A 17,863-nucleotide genomic window follows, 5' to 3' on the forward strand; every position below is an offset into this window, starting at 1 on the left:
GTCCTTTTTCTAGTTCTTAAGGTATAGAATTAGATTGCATATTTGGGGGGTGGGGAGTCTATCTTCTTTTTAAACTTAAAAATTTTTTTTTTTCTTTTAACCCACTTCTACCCCCTATCACTTGCCTCTGGCAGTACTAATACATTCTCTGTAATATGAGCTTTTTTCTAGATTCCACATATAAGAGAGAGCATTTGTATTTCTCTGACTTATTTCACCTAGTATAATGCTCTTGAGGTCTATCCATGTGGTTGCAAACAACAATATTTCATTCTTTCTTATTACCAAATAATGTTGCATTGTGTATAAACACCACGTTTTCCTTACCCATTCATCCATCAATGGACAATTCGGTTGTTTCCATATGTTGACTATTGTAAAGAGTGTTGCAATAAACATGGGGGAACATATCTCTTTTCAAGTTAGTGTTTTTGTTTTTTTTCAGCTAAATAACCAGAAGTGCAATTGCCATCCTACCCAATACTTGTTATTTTTGTCTTCTTGATAATAGGTAATCTGACAGCTATGAGGTGATATCTAATTGCATTTTCCTGATGATTAGTGATGTTAAGCATCTTTTCAAGGCTCCTTGGCCATCTTTATGTCTTTTTTTGGAAAATATCTATTCGAGTCCTCTGCCATTTTTAAATCAGGTCATTTGCTTTTTGATATTAAGTTGTGTAAACTCTTTATATACTCTTGGATATTAATCCTCTATCAGATGTATGATTTGCAAGTATGTTCTCCCATTCAGTAGGTTGCCTTTTCATTTTGTTGCCTTTCCTTTGCTGTGCAAAAGGTTTTTATTTTGGGGGCACCTGGCTGGCTCAGTTGGTAGAGTATGTGACTCTCAATCTTGGGATTGTGGGTTCGAGCCCCACATTGGGTGTAGAGATTATTTAAAAAAATAACATCTTAAAAAAAGATTTTTATTTTGGTGTAGTCCCAATAGTTTATTTTTGCTTTTGTTTCCCCTGTCTGAGGAGGCATATGCATGAATATGTTGTTAAGGCTGATGTCCAAGAGATTATTGCCTTTGTTTTCTTTGAGGAGTTTCAGGATTTTAGGTCTTCATTCACTTTGAATCTTTAATCCATTTGGATTTTTTTTTTTATATATGACATAAGATCTAGTTTCATTCTTTTGCATGAGGCCATCCAGTTTCCCCAGCACCATTTATTGAACAGTCTTTCCCACATTTATATTCTTGTCTCCTTTGTCGTAGATTAAATGACCATATATGTGTGGGTTTTTCTCTAAGCATTCTATTCTATTCTATTGATCTATGTGTTTGCTTTTGTGCAAGTACCATACTGTTTTGATTACCTGAGTCTTGTAGCATATCTTGAAATTAAGAAATGTGATTCATCCAGCTTTATTCATCCTCCAGATTTTTTTTTAAAGGGTCTTCGTGGTTCCATACAGATTTTAGGATTCTTTACCCTAGTTCTGTGAAAAATGTCATTGGTAGTTTGAGAGGGTGTTGAATCTGTAGATTTCATTGGGTAGTATGGACACACTTAACAATCTTAATTTTTCCAGTCCATGAGCACAGAATATCTTTTGATTTATTTGTGTCATTTTGAGTTTTTTTCATCAATTTTATAGTTTTCAGAGTATAGGTTTTTCACTTCCTTGGTTAAATTTTTTTTCCTACGTATTTTGTTTTTTCTTAAAATGACTGAAGTTTATTTCCTATTCAGGCTAAGTCCAGGGGAGTCTCCCAGGTAGCTGTCCTTTCCAGGATGCTTTTAATATTATGGCACTTTTATGTTGCTACAAACTTCCCTCATTTCTCTTTCACTTCATTTCCTTTTATTTATTTTTAATTTTTATTATTGAAATATAGTTGACATATAAAATTAGTTTAGGTTCAACAATTTTTAACATTACTCAATGCTTACCATGATAAATGTAGTCACCATCTGCCACCATTAAATGTTATTATTATAATATCATTGACTTTATTCCATATGCTATACTTTTCATCTCCATGTTTTATTTTATAACTGGAAGTTTGTACTTCTTAATCTCCTTCACCTGTCCTCAAAGAGTTAAAAATAGAGCTACCCTATGACCCAGTTATTGCACTACTGGAGATTTACCCCAAAGGTACAGATGCAGTGAAAGACCGAGACACCTGCACCCCAATGTTTATAGCAGCAATGTCCACAATAGCCAAACTGTGGTGTCCATCAAAGCGTGAATGGATAAAGAAGATGTGGTCTATGTATACAATGGAATATTACTTAGCCATTAGAAACGACGAATACCCACCATTTTCTTCAATGTGGATGGAACTGGAGGGTATTATGCTGAGTGAAATAAGTCAGTCAGAGAAGGACAAACATTATATGTTTCATTCATACGGGGAATATAAGAAATTGTGAAAGGGATTATAGGGGAAAGGAGAGAAAGTGAGTGGGAAAAATCAGAGAGGATGACAAAACATGAGAGACTCCTAACTCTGGGAAACGAACAAAGGGTAGTGGAAGGGGAGGTGGGCGGAGGGATGGGGTGACTGGATGATGGGCACTGACGGGAGCACTTGATGGGATGAGCACTGGGTGTTATATTGTATGTTGGCAAACCGAACTCCAATAAAAAAAATACACAAAAAAATCCCCTTCACCTGTTTTACCCTAACCCCGTCCCCTCTGGGAACCATCAGTTTGTTCTATATTTATGAGTTTGTTCTATATTGTTTTTTTATTTTTATATTTTATTTTATTTTTTTAGATTCCACATATAAGTGAATTCATATGGTATTTGTCTTTCTCTTTATGGCTTATTTCATTTAGCATAATGCCCTCTAGATCCATCAATGTTGCAAATGGGAAGATCTCATTCTTTTTTTATGGTTCAGTCACATCATCTTTATTTATTCATCTATTGACAGACATTTGGGTTGCTTCCATATCTTGGCTATTGTAAATAATCCTGTAGTAAATATAGGGGCATATGTATCTTTTTGAATTAATGTTTCTGTTTCCTTTGGCTAAATATTCAGTAGTGGAATTACTGGATTATGTGGTATTTTTATTTAAAAAAGTTTAAGGAACCACCATAATGTTTTCCATAGTGGTTGGACCAATTTTCATTTCTACCAACAGTGCATAAGAATTCCCTTTTCTCCACATCCTTGCCAACACTTGCCATTTCTTATCTTTTTGATACTAGTTAATCTGGCTGATGATATCTTATTGTGGTTTTGATTTGCATTTCTCTGATTATTAGTAATATTGAGCGTCTTTTTCATGTGTCTGTTGGCCATCCATATGTCTTCTTTGGAAAAATGTCTAAGTCCTCTTCCCATTTTTAAATTGGATTATTATTATTTTGGAGTTGAATTGTGTAAGTTATTTATATTTTTTGGATATATCCTTATTGGACATATCATTAGCAAATATCTTCTATTCTGTATGTTGTCTTTTTGTTTTATTGATGGTTTCCTTTGCTATGCAAAAGATTTTATTTTGGTGTGGTCCCAATAGTTTAATTTTGCTTTTGTGTGCCTTGCCTAAGGAGACATTCATATATATGTTGCTAACGCTGTTGTCCAAGAAATTACTGTCTACATTTTCTTTTAGGAGTTTTATAGTTGCAGGTCTCACCTGTAGGTCAATTCATTTTGAGTATGGCATAAGAAAGAATCTAGTTTCCTTATTTTGTATATAGCTGTCCAGTTTTCCCAACACCATTTATTGAAGATACTGTCTTTTCCTCATTGTATATTCTTGCCTCGTAATTCATAGATTAGTGGACTATACAAATATGGGTTTATTACTGAGCATTTTATCCTGTTCCATTGATCTATGTATTTTTGTGTTAATACTGTACTATCTTGATCACTATAGGTTTGTACTATATCTTGAAATCAGGGAGTGTGATACCTCCAGTATTGTTCTTCTTCCTTAAGGTTGGGGTCTTGTGGTTCCATACTAATTTTAGGATCATTCTATTTCTGTGAAAAATGTTATTGGTATTTTGACAATAATTTCATTGAATCTGTGGATTTTGTTAGGTATTATGAACATTATAATGTTAGTTCTTCCAATCCATGAACATGGTATATCTTCACATTTATTTGGGTCATCTGCGATTTCTTTGATCAGTGTTTTACAGTTTTTAGAGTATAGGTCTTTCACTTCCATGGTTAAATTTATTCCTAGATATTTTATTCTTTTTGATGAAATTATAAGGAATTATTTTCTTAATTTCTCAGATACCTTGTTATTAATGCATAGAAATGTAACTGATTTTTGCATGTTAATTATGTCTCCTGTGACTTTTTATTGAATTCATTTATTTTATTAGTTTTTTGGTGGAGTTTTTAGAATTTTTTTTTTTTTTTTTGTATAGTATCATGACATCGGCAAATAGTGACTGTTTTACCTCTTCCTTTCCAAGTTGGATTTCCCTTCTTTCTCTTGCCTAAACCTCTGGCTAAGATTTCCAATGCTATTTTGAATAAAAGTGGCAAAAGTTGGCATCCTTGTCTTGTTCCTCATCTTGGAAGAAAAGTGGCTTTTCACCATTGAGTATGATGTTATCTGTGGGTTTGTCATAGATGACTTTTATTATATGGAGTTACATTCCTTCTATACCTATTTTGTTGAGAGTTTCTGTCATAAATTGATGCTGAATTTTGTTCAAATGTTTTTTTCTGAATTTATTCAGATGATCATTTTTATTCTTCATGTTGCTAATGTGGTGTATCACATTGTTTGATTTGCATATTTTTAACCATCCTTGCATCCCTGGAATAAATTCCACCTGATTGTGGTCTATGATCCTTTTAATATATTGTTGAATTTAGTTTGGTAATATTTTGCTGAGATGTTTTACATCTATGCTAATCAGAGGTATTGGTTGGGTTTTTTTTTTTTTTTTTTTTTTTTTTTTTTTTGAGGTGCCTGTCTGGTTTTGGGATCAAGGTAATTGTTAGCCTTATAAATTGAGTTTGGAAGAACTCCTTCCTCGTCAATTTTTTGGAATAGTTTTAGAAGGGTAGGTACTAATTCTTCTTTAAATGTTTGATTCATTTGGGGATCCTGGGTGGCTCAGTGGTCTAGAGCCTGCCTTTGGCCCAAGGCGTGATCCTCGAGTCCTGGGATCGAGTCCCACATTGGGCTCCCTGCATGGAGCCTGCTTCTTCCTCTGCCTGTGTCTCTGCCTCTCTCTCTCTGTGTCTCTCATGAATAAATAAATAAAATCTTTAAAAAAATAAATGTTTGGTTAATTCACCTTTAAAATGGTCTGGTCCTGGGCTTTTGTTTATATTTTCTTTTAAATTATGGATTCATTACTTGTAATCTGGCTATTCAGATTTTCTATTCATGGTTCAGTCTTGGAAGGAGATGTATTTCTAGGAATTTATCCATTTCTTCTAGGTTTATTAGTGTATAATTGTTAATAGTAATCTCTTATTCTTTGCATTTCTGTTGTGTCAGTTGTAACTTCTGTTTTGTTTCCTTTTTTATTTGGGCTCTCTTTTTTTTCTGAATAAGGCTGGCTAAAGGTTTATTGATTTTATTTATCTTTTCAAAGAAACATCTCTTAGTTTCATTGATATTTTGTTATTTATTTTCTTTTTTCTTTTTAAGATTTTACTTATTTATTTAACAGAGAGAGAGGGAGAGCACAAGTAGTAGGAGTGGCAGGCAGAGGGAGAGGGAGAAGCAGGCTCTCTGAGGAGTAGGGAGCCCAATGTGGGACTTGATCCCAGGACCCTGGGATCATGACCTGAGCCAAAGGCAGATTCTTAGCTGAATGAGCTACTGAGCCACCCCAATTGTTTGTTATTTTTTAAAGTTTCTATATCCATCTGCTCTGATCTTTATTATATTCTTCCTTCTATTACCTTTGGGTTTCTTTTTTTTCCCTTCTGGTTCTTTTAGATATAAAACTTGATTATTTATTTGGAATTTTTCTTGTTTCTTAAGGTAGGCCTGGATTGCTATGAACTTCTTTCTTAGGACTACTTTTGCTGTCTCATGAATTTTGAGAAATTGTGTTTCCATTTTTATTTGTTTCAAGGTATTTTTAATTTCCTTTTTCTGTGACTCACTGGTTGTATAGTAACATGTTGTTCAGTCTCCATGTATTTGTATTTTCCCCCCAGTTTTCTTCTTGTAAATGATTTCTAGCTTCATACCATTGTGGTAGGAAAATATGCTTGATGTGATTTCAGTCTTCTTGAATATATTGAGACTTGTTTTGTGGTCCAATATGTGATCTATATTGGAGAATATTCCATGTTCACTTAAAAAGGAATGTGTATTCTGTATTTTTTTGGATGAAATGTTCTAAATATATCTATTAAGTCCATCTGGTCTAATGTGTCATTTAAAACCAATGTTTCTTTATTAATCTGTCTGGGTAATCTATCCATTGATGTAAGTGGGGTATTAAAATTCCCTACTATTACTGTATTACTGCCAATTTCTCCTTTATGTCTATCAATATTTGCTTCATATATTTAGGTGCTCGTATTTTGGCTGTGTATATTTTTATGAATGTTATATCCTTTCCTGTATTGTCTCCTGTATCATTACATCATGCCTTTTTTTTTTTTTTGTCTTTTGTTATGGTATTTGTTTTAAAGTGTATTTTTTCTGATAAGAGTATTGCTATAACGGTTTTCTTTTATTCCCCATCTACAAGGAATATCTTTTTCCAGCCCTTCACTTTCAGTCTGTATTTGTATTTTGGTCTTAGGTTAGTCTTTTGTAGGCAGCATGTAGATGGGTCTTTTTTTTTTTTAATCCTTCAGCCATCCTGTGTATTTTAATTGGAGCATTTAGTCCATTTGCATTTAAAATAAGTATCAATAAGTATTTACTTATTACCATTTTGTTAATTATTGTTTTTGTAGTTCTACTCTTGCTCTTGTGGTTTGATGGTTTTTCTTTAGTGTTATATTTGGGATCATTTCTCCTTATTTTTTTTGTCTATGTATTGTAGGTTTTTGGTTTGTGGTACCATGAGGTTCATAAATATAGCATATTTACATATACGCATAGCATATTTACACATATGTGTATATTATTAGCTGATAGTTGTTTAAGTCTGAACACATTTTAAAAGCACATTTTTATGCCCTCTCCCAATTTTATATTTTGATGTCTTATTTTACATATTTTAATTTTGTGCATCACTTAACTACTTATAGTTGATAATAATACTTTTGTCTTTTAACCTTCACACTTTTTAAGTAGCTGATTTATTGCCTTTACTAGTGAGATCTTTTTCTTTCATATTTTTTCTTATTTCTAGTTATGGTCTTTTCCTTTTGGCTTAAAGAAGATCTTTTAACATTTCTTTTTTTTTTTTCTTTTAACATTTCTTATAAGGCTGGTTTGGTGGTGATTAACTTTGTAAACTTTTGTTTTGCTGGAAACACTTTATATCTCCCTTAGTTCTGAATGATAATCTTGCCAGGTAGAGTATTCTTGCTTGCAAGTTTTTCCCCTTTTAGCACTTTAACAATATCCTACCACTTTGTTCTGGCCTGCAAAGTTTCTTCTGACAAATTTTTCTGTGGCTGCCTTTAAGATTTTCTCTTTAACTTTTGCCATTTTAATTATAATATGTCTCTTGGTGTGGATCTTTTTGGGTTCATCTTGTTTGGGACTTTATAGTCTTCTTGGGGCTGGATGTCTATTTTTTTTCTCCCAGGTTAGAGAAGTTTTCACCCATTATTTCTTCAGATACATATTCTGCCCCTTTCTCCTTTTTCCTTCTTGAACCCCTATGTAAATATCAGTGTGTTTGATGTTGTCTTAGAGGTCCTTTAAACTATTCTCATTTAAAGAAATTATTTTCTCTACTTTTCTGTTTGTCTTTCAGTTGCTGATTTGTTCTATATTATTTAGTCTGCTGCTGATACCCTCTAGTGTATTTTTCAATTCAGTTATTGCATTCTCCAGCTCTGTGACTTCTGTTTGTTACTTCCTTACATTTTCTAACTCCTTGTTGAAATTCTCGCTGTATTCCTTAATTTTTCTCCTGAATTGAGTGAGCATCTTTATGACCATTACTTTGAACTCTTCCTCAAGTAAATGACTTATTTCTATTTCATTAGTTTCTTTCCCCCTCTGAGGTTTTATCTTGTTCTTTTGTTTAAAACATAGTCCTCTGTCTCCTCATTTTGAGTTTGTGTGTTTATTATGAATTAGGTGGAACTGCCATCTGTCCTAATCTTGAAAGAATGGCCTTATGTAGAAACATCCTCTGTGTAAACTGTGTGTTCCTGGCAGGATTGCTGGAGCTGGAGAGGGTACAGATCAGGGGGTCTTGGGGTGCTCTGGGTTGGGGCTATCCTGCCAGGAAAACTGAGCTGAAGCAGGCATGGGCTGGGGGAGGGAGGGTGTCTCAGGGTGCTTGGCTCTGGAGTTGCTCTAGTAGAATGGCAGTGGGAGTTGGCAGAGCTGGGGGATCCCACAGTGTGATGCATCAGTGTATGGGTCTTTCAGCTCCTTCATTAAAGTTATTCCTAATGATTTCATTCTTTTTGATGTAATTATAAATGAGATTTTAGTCTTAATTTCTTTCTGATAGTTCCTTAACTACAACAGATTTTTGTGTATTGATTTTTTGCATTCTGTAACATTTCTGAATTTGTTTATTCTAACAGTTTTTTGATGGAGTCTTTTCGGTTTTCTATATATAATATATCATTTTCAGATAGCAGTTTTACTTCTTCCTTTTCAATTTGGATGCCTTTTATTTCTTTTTCTTGCGTAATTGCTCTGGCTAGGGTTTCCAGTACTATGGTGATTAAGAGAAGTGAGAATGGGTATCTTTGTCTTTTTCCTGATCTTGGAGGAAAAGCTTTCAGCTTACACCATTGAGTTTGGGGTTAACTGTGGGCTTTTCATAAATGGCCTTTATTGTGTTGAACAATGTTCCCTATTTATCTGCTTGGCTGAGAGTTTTTATCATAAGTGTATAATTTTGTCAGTGCTTTTCTGCATCTATTGAGATAATCATATGATTTTTATCTTTAATTTTTTTTAAAGATTTTATTTATTCATGAGAGAGAGAGAGAGAGAGAGAGAGAGCAAGAGGCAAGCAGAGACACAGGCAGAGGGAGAAGCAGGCCCCATGCAGGGAGTCTGATGTGGGACTCGATCCCAGGACTCCAGGATCATGCCCTGGGCTGAAGGCAAGCACTAAACTGCTGAGCCACCCAGGGATCCCCTAATTTTGTTAATATAACATGTCACGATGACTGATTTTAAGATGTTGAAATATATTTGTATTTCTGGATAAAAACCCCTACTTACTTATGGTGTATAACCCTTTAATGTATTGTTGAATTTGGTTTGCTAGTATTTTGTGGATAATTTTTACACTTATGGTCATCAGGGATATTGCCTGTAGTTTTCTTTTCTTGTAGTGTCCTTATCTAATCTTGGTATCAGGGTAATGCTGGCCTCATAAAAGGAGTTTGGAAGAGTTTGTTCCTTTTCCATTTTTGGAAGAGTCTTATAAGGATTGGTATTAATTCTTTGAATATTTGGTAGAATTCACCAGTGAATTCCATACCACCATTACCATATTATAGAATCTAACAATGACTACATATTTACCATTAAAAGGAGTTTTATAATTTCTTATTTTTTTAAATTTTATTTTTAAGTAATTTCTACACATAACACGGGGCTTGAACCTACAACTCCAAGATTAAGAGTCACATGCTTGACCCACCTCACTGAGCCATCCAGGTGGCCATCTTTTTAAATTTTTTTTTATATGAGTTAGGATCCTTTTATTTCTATTTAAAGAATTTCCTTTAGCATTTATTGTAAGGCAGGTATAGTGCCTTCCTCAGGTTTTGTTTGTTCAGGAAAGTCTATATTCCCTTGAGCAGAACTTCTTTTTTCTTTCTGCTCTCAAAATTCTTTGTCTTTGATTTTTTTTAAAGTAATCTTTATACCCAACATGGTCTTGAACTCATGACCCCAAGATCAAGAGTTGCATGCTTTGCTGACTGAGCCAGCTAGGCACCTCCATGTCTTTGACTTTTGACAATATAATTATAATGTGTCTTGGTGTTGGCCTATTTATGTTCAAGTATTTGGGAGCCTTTGGGCCCCATGGATGTCTATTTCTCTCTCCAGGTTTGAGAAATTTTCAGCCATTGTTGCTTTAAATATAAATCTCTTTGTCTTCTCCTTCTGGAATTCCCCTAATGCAAGTATTGTTTCTTATGAATATGTCCCATAAATTCTGTAGGCTTTCACCACTCCTTTTCATTCTTTTTTCTTTTTACTACCATTCTTTTTTCTTTTTTACTGGGCAATTTCAAATGTCCTATCTTCCAGGTTATTGATCCTTCTGCATGATCAAGTCTACTTTTTTTTTTAAAAGATTTTATTTATTTATTCATGAGAGACACAGAGAGAGAGAGAGAGAGAGAGAGAGAGGCAGAGACACAGGCAGAGGGAGAAGCAGGCGCCATGCAGGGAGCGCGATGTGGGACTCGATCCCAGGTCTCCAGGATCACGCCCTGGACTGAAGGCGGCACTAAACTGCTGAGCCACCCAGGCTGCTCTCAAGTCTATTTTTTTTTAAATTTATTCATAAAGACACAGAAAGAGAGAGAGGCAGAGACACAGGCAGAGGGAGAAGCAAGCACCATATAGGGAGCCCGACATGGGACTCGATCCCGGGTTTCCAGGATCACGCCCTGGGCTGCAGGTGGCGCTAAACCACTGCGCCACCGGGGCTGCCGGGGCTGCCCCCTCAAGTCTACTTTTGAAGCACTCTACTGAATTCTTCAGTCATTGTATTTTTCAGGTCTAGTTTTTTTTTTTCCCCCTTTGGTTTCTATTTCTTTGTTGAACTCATTGAACTCATTTTGTTCATTCATCATTTTCCTAATTTTGTTCAGTTGTCTAAGTGTTCTTATAGTTCTCTAAACTTCAAGAGGACTATTCTTAATTCTTTGACAGTTAATAAATATCCATTTCTTTAAGGTCAGTTATAGGAACTTCATTAGTTTCCTTTGGTGGTGTCATATTTACTTGATTTATTGTGATCCTCAATTCCTTACATTTGTATCTGCACATTTGAGTAAGTAGTCTCCTCCTCAAGATTTTAAAGATTTGCTTTGGTAGAGGCAATTCTTCATTAGTCAGCCCAATTTGGGTTTCTGGATGTGCCTGCTGGTAATGTCTTTGGACAGGAATGTCTTGCTTCAGGGTTAATTTCTGGGCAAGGCAACTGCCTGAACTTTGAGGTCAGGGTGAGGGGGTGAGGAAGTGTGCTGCTGGCTGACAATAGTTGGTATGGACTATTGGCTTGGTTCTTTGTCCAGTTGAGGCTGTAGGATGGGCACCATGGTTCCTCAGTTCTTTGGTCAGGCTTACTAGACTGTTGGGACTGGGTACTATATTCAGTCAGAATATAGTTATATAGGCTATAAGTTAGCTTCTCTGCCCTGGAAGGACAACAGGATGGGATCTAAATCCTTCAAAGCTTGTTGTTTGGAGACTCAAATCAGGGAAGAATTTGCACTAAATTCCCTGTCTTGATTGGGGGTACTCTTTTTGTTCTTCAGTTGGGGAAAGATAGCTGTGCTTTCTTTTCAAGTGCCATTGTAAGAAGGGCTATGCAGCTTTCTGTGTGCTCTGGTTAGGTTCCATGGTAGAGCAGGCTGAAGGCTGTATTCAGCAATAATCAGAGCTATGAATTCGTTTCCTTGTCTAGGTGCAGCAGGACTAATTCCAAAACTTGCAAGGCTCTTTGTGGTCTTGATTCAAGCCAACTCTTCCTCCAAGTTCCCTGACTGAATAGGGCCACTGGCTTTGCTCTGTAGCCTATCAGTTTGTGTGCCTGCATTTTGGCTTGAGCTTGCTGAGGTAAGTAACCTCCAGGCATTCCGCCAGCCCTTCTGGCCAGTCAGGGGGTAAGTTACCCTCAGTAGTGGGTGTGGCTTTGATTCAGCTTCTTTGCCTGGGTACAGTGGGAGGGCCCACTCTAAGAACCTTCAAAATTTTCTGAATGGGCTTTCTGGTTGGGAGTAGCCAGGGGTTATCCTAAACAGAGTGGAGTTGTAAACTAACTTCTTTGTGGGCATAGCGGGGGAACTCTTCCTGTCTGGTACTGGCTTTGCTCTGGGGGTGATCGGCTCTGTCTGCCTTCCTCTCAACTTGTCACTACTGGGCTACTCAGCTTTTAGGTGTTTTCACCAGCCCTTCCAGTCAAATTGGGCTGGGAGCCATACTCAGTAGTGCATGGGCAGGGGCTCCAGGGCCAGTGAGACTCCTCATTTAAGGACCTGAATCAGGCAAATTTGCACCCTGCTGAGTTCCATAGTCAGATTACAGCAATAGCTTGGTTCTGCAAATGAGGTGCTGATTGGGAGTACTATTTGGGCTCTGTGGGTAGGAACTTGGTCTGCCAAGATCCATGTGCTGGCTGTTGCAAGCTTCTCCTTTCTTCTCTATTGTAATCAGTTTCCTAGGGGCCAAGCCATGTAGATTCTCCTGTAGTCACCGTTGGGCAAGACTTGAGTAGGGGATTTCACAAAGTAACCCAGAATACTGTGTGCGTGTGTGTGTGTGTGTGTGTGTGTGTGTGTGTATAGTGGGGCTGGATGTCCCTTCTGGGCTCTCTTTCCCTCCAGAGGACCTGAAGGCCCACAGAAGAGCTCTTTGCACGCTGTCACATTGGCCTGGGGGAAGGACAATGTGGTCAGTGTGTAGCTGTTCCTCTTAGCCTTCTAATCCAATCTGTCTTGGTCTCTGTGGTTCAGGGGAAAACTTTAGCCTCACTCCCATGTTCTAGAATTGTCTCAGTGGTGTCTTGTCTACCAACAGTTGTTATTCTTATGAGGGGGGAGCAAAGTCAGGGACAATTTATATTGCCATCCTGGTCCTGTCACTCTGTGTTAACTTTTGAAATGTATAATTTCTATTAAAATGCCCAATCCTTCTAATAATTAAATATGATAAATTTACTGGGAGCTAAGCCAAGAAGTTCAGGCCTGTTGTGTGATCTAATCAAGTATCTTTAATTATAAGGGTGCGATTTGTGAAGAGGAGGAGGTACCTCATCTGTGGGTTGTGGGATGTTGGGGGGTTGGACAGGCATGCTCAGTCCTTCCTGGGCATCTGCCCCCAGTTTAGAGTGTGCAGGAGCTTTAATTTAGCCATACTGTTCTCTTATTCTGAATTAAATTACCCATCTAACAATATTTAAATTAACCTTGAGGCTTCCTGGAGAACATAAAAGTTATTTTGAATTATTTTCACTGCCAGGATCAGCACAATTCCCTTCCCAGCCAGCTTGGTAGGTATTCAGTGATAGAGAAACCAATTTTTAAATTAATACAATTTTGTGTTTGTAAGGAAGCCATTATTTTTAATTATCGGGCATTTTCCTCAGCCTGGCTTCCCCAGTTAATAAAACTCAGCTATTTAGCATGGTTTTTATTTTTGCAGAGGGCAGACTTTGGGAAGTAGTTTCCCCTATGGAATCTCCCCCCAGAATGTTTTGATCTCACCAAGCACACGCCTGTCACAAGGAAGCTCGTAAAAAACCCTGAGAAAAGGAAACGCTGTCGTCAAAACGGCCCTGCTGGGCCCATAACCAGTGACTCTAACTTAGCTCGAGGGGCAATGACGGGAGCTGGTGATTTGAGAAACATGAAGGAGGAAATTAACACCGGGCTGGATCCCCTCCAGGAAAAGGCATTGGAGCACAGCAGGAGAGGCTTCAGTGAAGCTTACTGAGGAATATTTTGCCTGTCATGTTTGGAGTGTGGGAAACCCCAAAAAGGTGAAGGAGGGAGGGCATGAGATTTTCCATGGCTGGAGATATTGAAAAGCTGAATTCCTGCCTTAGAGAGTTTAGGTATTCACCTACCCAGAGGGAAAGCCAGGGCTAGATGACATCTTCATTTCCTTCCTGGGTCAGTCCTCTGGGATTTATAAAGCAGCTCTCTCCAGTTGCCATACAACAAGACTCAATGCTACATTGGGATCAGTGCTTGTGCAGACAAAACAACTTGCTATAAATTTAATATTAGCTTAAATAATGCATAATTAGAAGGGTAAGCTTCTGCAAACACATTAAATAATGTATTCCCTAAGCAAACATTATTTTTTGGATGACCTGCTGTTTTGGATGAGGGTGAAATAGAAAGGTGGAAAGATCTGAATTTGAGTTGCAGTTTTGACACTGATTAGCTTTGTCAGTCACTGCAAAGCAGTCTTTTACCTTTAATAACCTCAGTTTCCTTATCTGTAATGGCCTGTGAGCTTCTAGTAGGTGGGGACTGTATTTTTCTTAGTGTCCATATTATTTTTGAAAGTGCTTGGTACTCAACAAATATTAGTGAATAAGGGGGTTGAATCATACCCACTATAAGAACCATGGCAATTCTGATGATCTAATGTTCTAATATGGAAAACTGGGAAGAGAGAATGTAACTGGGACATCTGTGATCTCCAAATAATGGACTTCATTCTAAAGAGCATTTAGAGTCATTCTGGGAGGCTCCCCAAACCTGGAATTAATAGAGGTTGGAAAGAGTGGATTTTCATGACATCAACCTAAAATCCCATTCATTCATTCACTAAATATTTACTGAGCACTTACTATATGCTTGCTACTGTGATCAGCACTTAGGACAGAGCAAGGTAGCTCAATGGTTGAGTGTCTGCCTTTGGCTCAGGGCATGATCCCAGGGTCCCAGGATCGAGTCCTGCATCAGGGTTCCTGCAGGGAGCCTGATTCTTCCTCTGTCTATGTCTCTGTCTCTCTCTCTCTCTGTGTGTCTCTCATGAATAAATAAAATCTTTTTTTAAGAAAAGAGCAAGACATTTATGGTCCTTGCTCTTATGGAAGTTACAGAGGAGGGTAAAGACACATGAGCCAACAGTGAAAACATTAGAGCTATAATGAGAGTAAACATAGCGAAGAAACTACGGGAAGGAGGAAGGACACTTAGAACTAGGCTCACAAGGACTGTGTCCTAGAGGAAGTGCTATCTCAGTGGGAGCTTCAAAGATGACTAAGACTTTACAGGTGAGGGCGAGAAGAGTTGGGGAGAATATTCCAGATGGGGAGGTCAGCAAGTGAAAGCTTGAGTAGTAAGCAAAGGCCCTGCTCAGGCAGAGAACTTCATTTCAGATGCTGTGGGAATATTCTAATAGAGGTGGGTGGTCTGTTGGTACATATATGGCAGACAAGAGAGGCATCTGGTATGTAGGCTCAGCCTGGATGACCTGAACAGGCTTGTACTAGTCATCTCTCAACCTGAACTTTCCAGAATCCAAGTATGTTGCATGTCTTCAGCCTCTGAGAAGGAAGGTAGATAGTTTAGTCTGCAGATGAATGCTCCTTTGCATTCGCCAATGTGTCCATCTGGGAAGGACTTGCATATTTCTAAGATCCTTCCCAGGGTCACTAAGGGCCTTTCTCCTTGACCCTGCCCCCAGTTAGTTTGCTCCACCCATACTAGCTCTCCTGCTTAGGATATAAGCAACGGTCTCTTCTGCTTCAGGGCATTTGCACATGCTGATACACTAGCATAGGAGGCTTGCTTCCCATCACATGTCTGGAAAATTCCTACTCTTCAGTTCTCAGCTCAAATGTTTATTTTCTTAGAGTGGCCTAACCTAAATCAGATACTCCCTTTTATCTGCACCCTGTATTTTTCTTCATGGCACCCATCACAATTTCTTTATATTATTTGTTCATTTATTTGATTATTATCTGTTTCTCTTTGCTACGGCACAGGGTCTTTCCACTTTTCCACCATACCTTCCAAAACAGCAAGTCAGCCAAAAGTAATACTTGCTTGGGGAACACATTGCTTAATGCGTTTGCAGAGGCTTGCCCTTCTAATGATATATTATTTAAGCTGATATTAAATTTATTACAAGTCCTGTCTGCACAAGCACTGCTCATAATATAACACTGAGTCTTGTCTGTTTTGTTCACCAGTATACACTGAGTGAGTCATACAGTGCCGATGCATAGATGTTTGAAATATAAAATATTGGTGCAGAATGAAAACACTGGCAGGAAGGGGCTGGTAAAATTCACGCTTTCATGGTAACTGTGAATATTAGCAGAGTTACTTGAGTGGGCCTCATGCAGAACTGAGTTCACACGTGTGTGTTTGCATGTACAGCTGCCTCCCACCTCACTCCTGTGTCAATGTCATTTGCCACAAAGGTAAAACTAACACAAAGCAGTGTGTAATTGCAATGTCATATTAATCATATAGAAACCCCAACAAAATTACTAACTCCTACCTCTTCTGGGGAAGGATACTAATGCCAATATCATGATGGAAGATATCTTGGAAGTGATTTTTCTTTTGTTCTGCTGCCTACACATGTAGTTGTTTCTTGCTTCTGCAATCTCTGTGTAAATCATAATCAAGAGGAAATATCCTGGAGGGTGGTTGTATGCTTCCTGTTCAGAGACAATCATGCACTGAATCCATTTCAGGAAGGAGCAGGAGTTTTTTTTTTTTTTTTTTTTTTTTTTTAAGGAGCAGGAGTTTTAAATCTCAGTAGAAGGGGTTGGTTTCTGCTCTCTCTTCCAAAAAAATCTAGAAAGAAGACTTGCTGGTGGGGAAGGTGGGGTGAGGGGGGATGATACATAAACAGATCCTCAAGGCCAGGAGTTTGCCTTATGATCAGTCTCTGGAGGGTGGAGAATGTGGAATATATCTGGGGTGTGTGTGTGTGCATGTTTGTGATTTAACCTATTCCTTCCTTCTTTGGGTGTAGCATCCTCTTTCTGTATGGCTTCTCCTGTTTAGGTGGTCCAATACAAGGTACATGTGTCCACATGTGACCTAATACTGGCTGATCATAGATCTGTGCTAGGTCAGTCACCTGAGGTGATTTCTTTTTCTAAGTATAAATGCTGTGGGAGATCCTTTCTTCTATGTTCACTAAGCTAAGCTGATGTCAGCCTGAAGTCACCTTTGGCCAACTCTGACTCCCCAGTGTGAAGAGGTCACTGGTCTACTGTGGAAGAAAATGAGGCCAACTGCCAAGAGAAATAATGCTGGGGGATGGAAGGGGACCATGAGAAAGACAGAAAAAGAGAGGGAGATGTCAGCCTGATGACATCATTTGGATTTGTGGGGGCCCATTAGGCAAGACAATGAATGCCCTTTTTTATTACTCTAGTTTGAGTGGGCTTCCTATCTTTTGCAATAGAAAGATTCCTGACAGATATAGGGGAAATGTGTTTGTGAACTCATTCCTGCTTTGGGTGAGTTAGGGGAGCAGAATTCACACATATGCACCTTCTAAGGAGGAGCCCTCAGGAGGCATGGTCATCACTTCTTCCTTCCTCACTTGTTGTCTGAGTGCTTACCACATGGCACTTGTCACCAGGGACATAGTGGTGAGGTGGTTCCTGTGCTTATGGAGCTTACAGATGCCCTGATGCAACTGTTCCGTGTGTTTTTGAAAGGCCAGAGAGAACAGAGAAAGGAGTGGAGTGGAAAAGACTCTTTCAAATGAGATTCCTTGAGATGTTCTTGGGAGACAAAATGAAAATTATTCTCACATTGAGTTTGGGCAGGGAAGAAGGGACTAATACTCTAAGTTTTGCTGAAGCATCATAAAGCTTTTGGTGGAAGGATGTGGTTCTTTGATGGTCTACCCATCCACCATCTTACATTTCACCAACCTATATGGAAATGTCACTGACACTTTCCTCACCCATGAGATGACCCTGACTGGGTTGCTGAGAAAAAGAGCTACTTAGGTGGCTTAGAATTTCACTGGGCATGGGTCTATCATGGTAGCTTCATTGCGATTTTTGGTTTCCTCTGAATTCTAGGGAAGCTCAGAGCCTTGGGTCCTCACATCACTCC

At 38.1% G+C, this 17,863-nt stretch overlaps 1 protein-coding gene and 1 non-coding gene across 10 annotated transcripts in view; one reads left to right on the forward strand and one right to left on the reverse strand.

Moving 5' to 3' along the window:
* The window catches only part of TENM2 (teneurin transmembrane protein 2), a 1,508,878-nt gene that overhangs the window by 28,239 nt on the left and 1,462,776 nt on the right, over positions 1 to 17,863 (reverse strand). The gene's annotated exons all lie outside the window — the stretch shown is intronic.
* TRNAE-CUC (transfer RNA glutamic acid (anticodon CUC)) lies at positions 817 to 889 on the forward strand. Its single transcript has one exon. It is a non-coding gene; the product is annotated as a tRNA-Glu (tRNA).

The sequence above is a fragment of the Canis aureus genome, chromosome 4 (genome assembly GCF_053574225.1).
Source record: "Canis aureus isolate CA01 chromosome 4, VMU_Caureus_v.1.0, whole genome shotgun sequence".
Taxonomy (NCBI): Eukaryota; Metazoa; Chordata; class Mammalia; order Carnivora; family Canidae; genus Canis; species Canis aureus.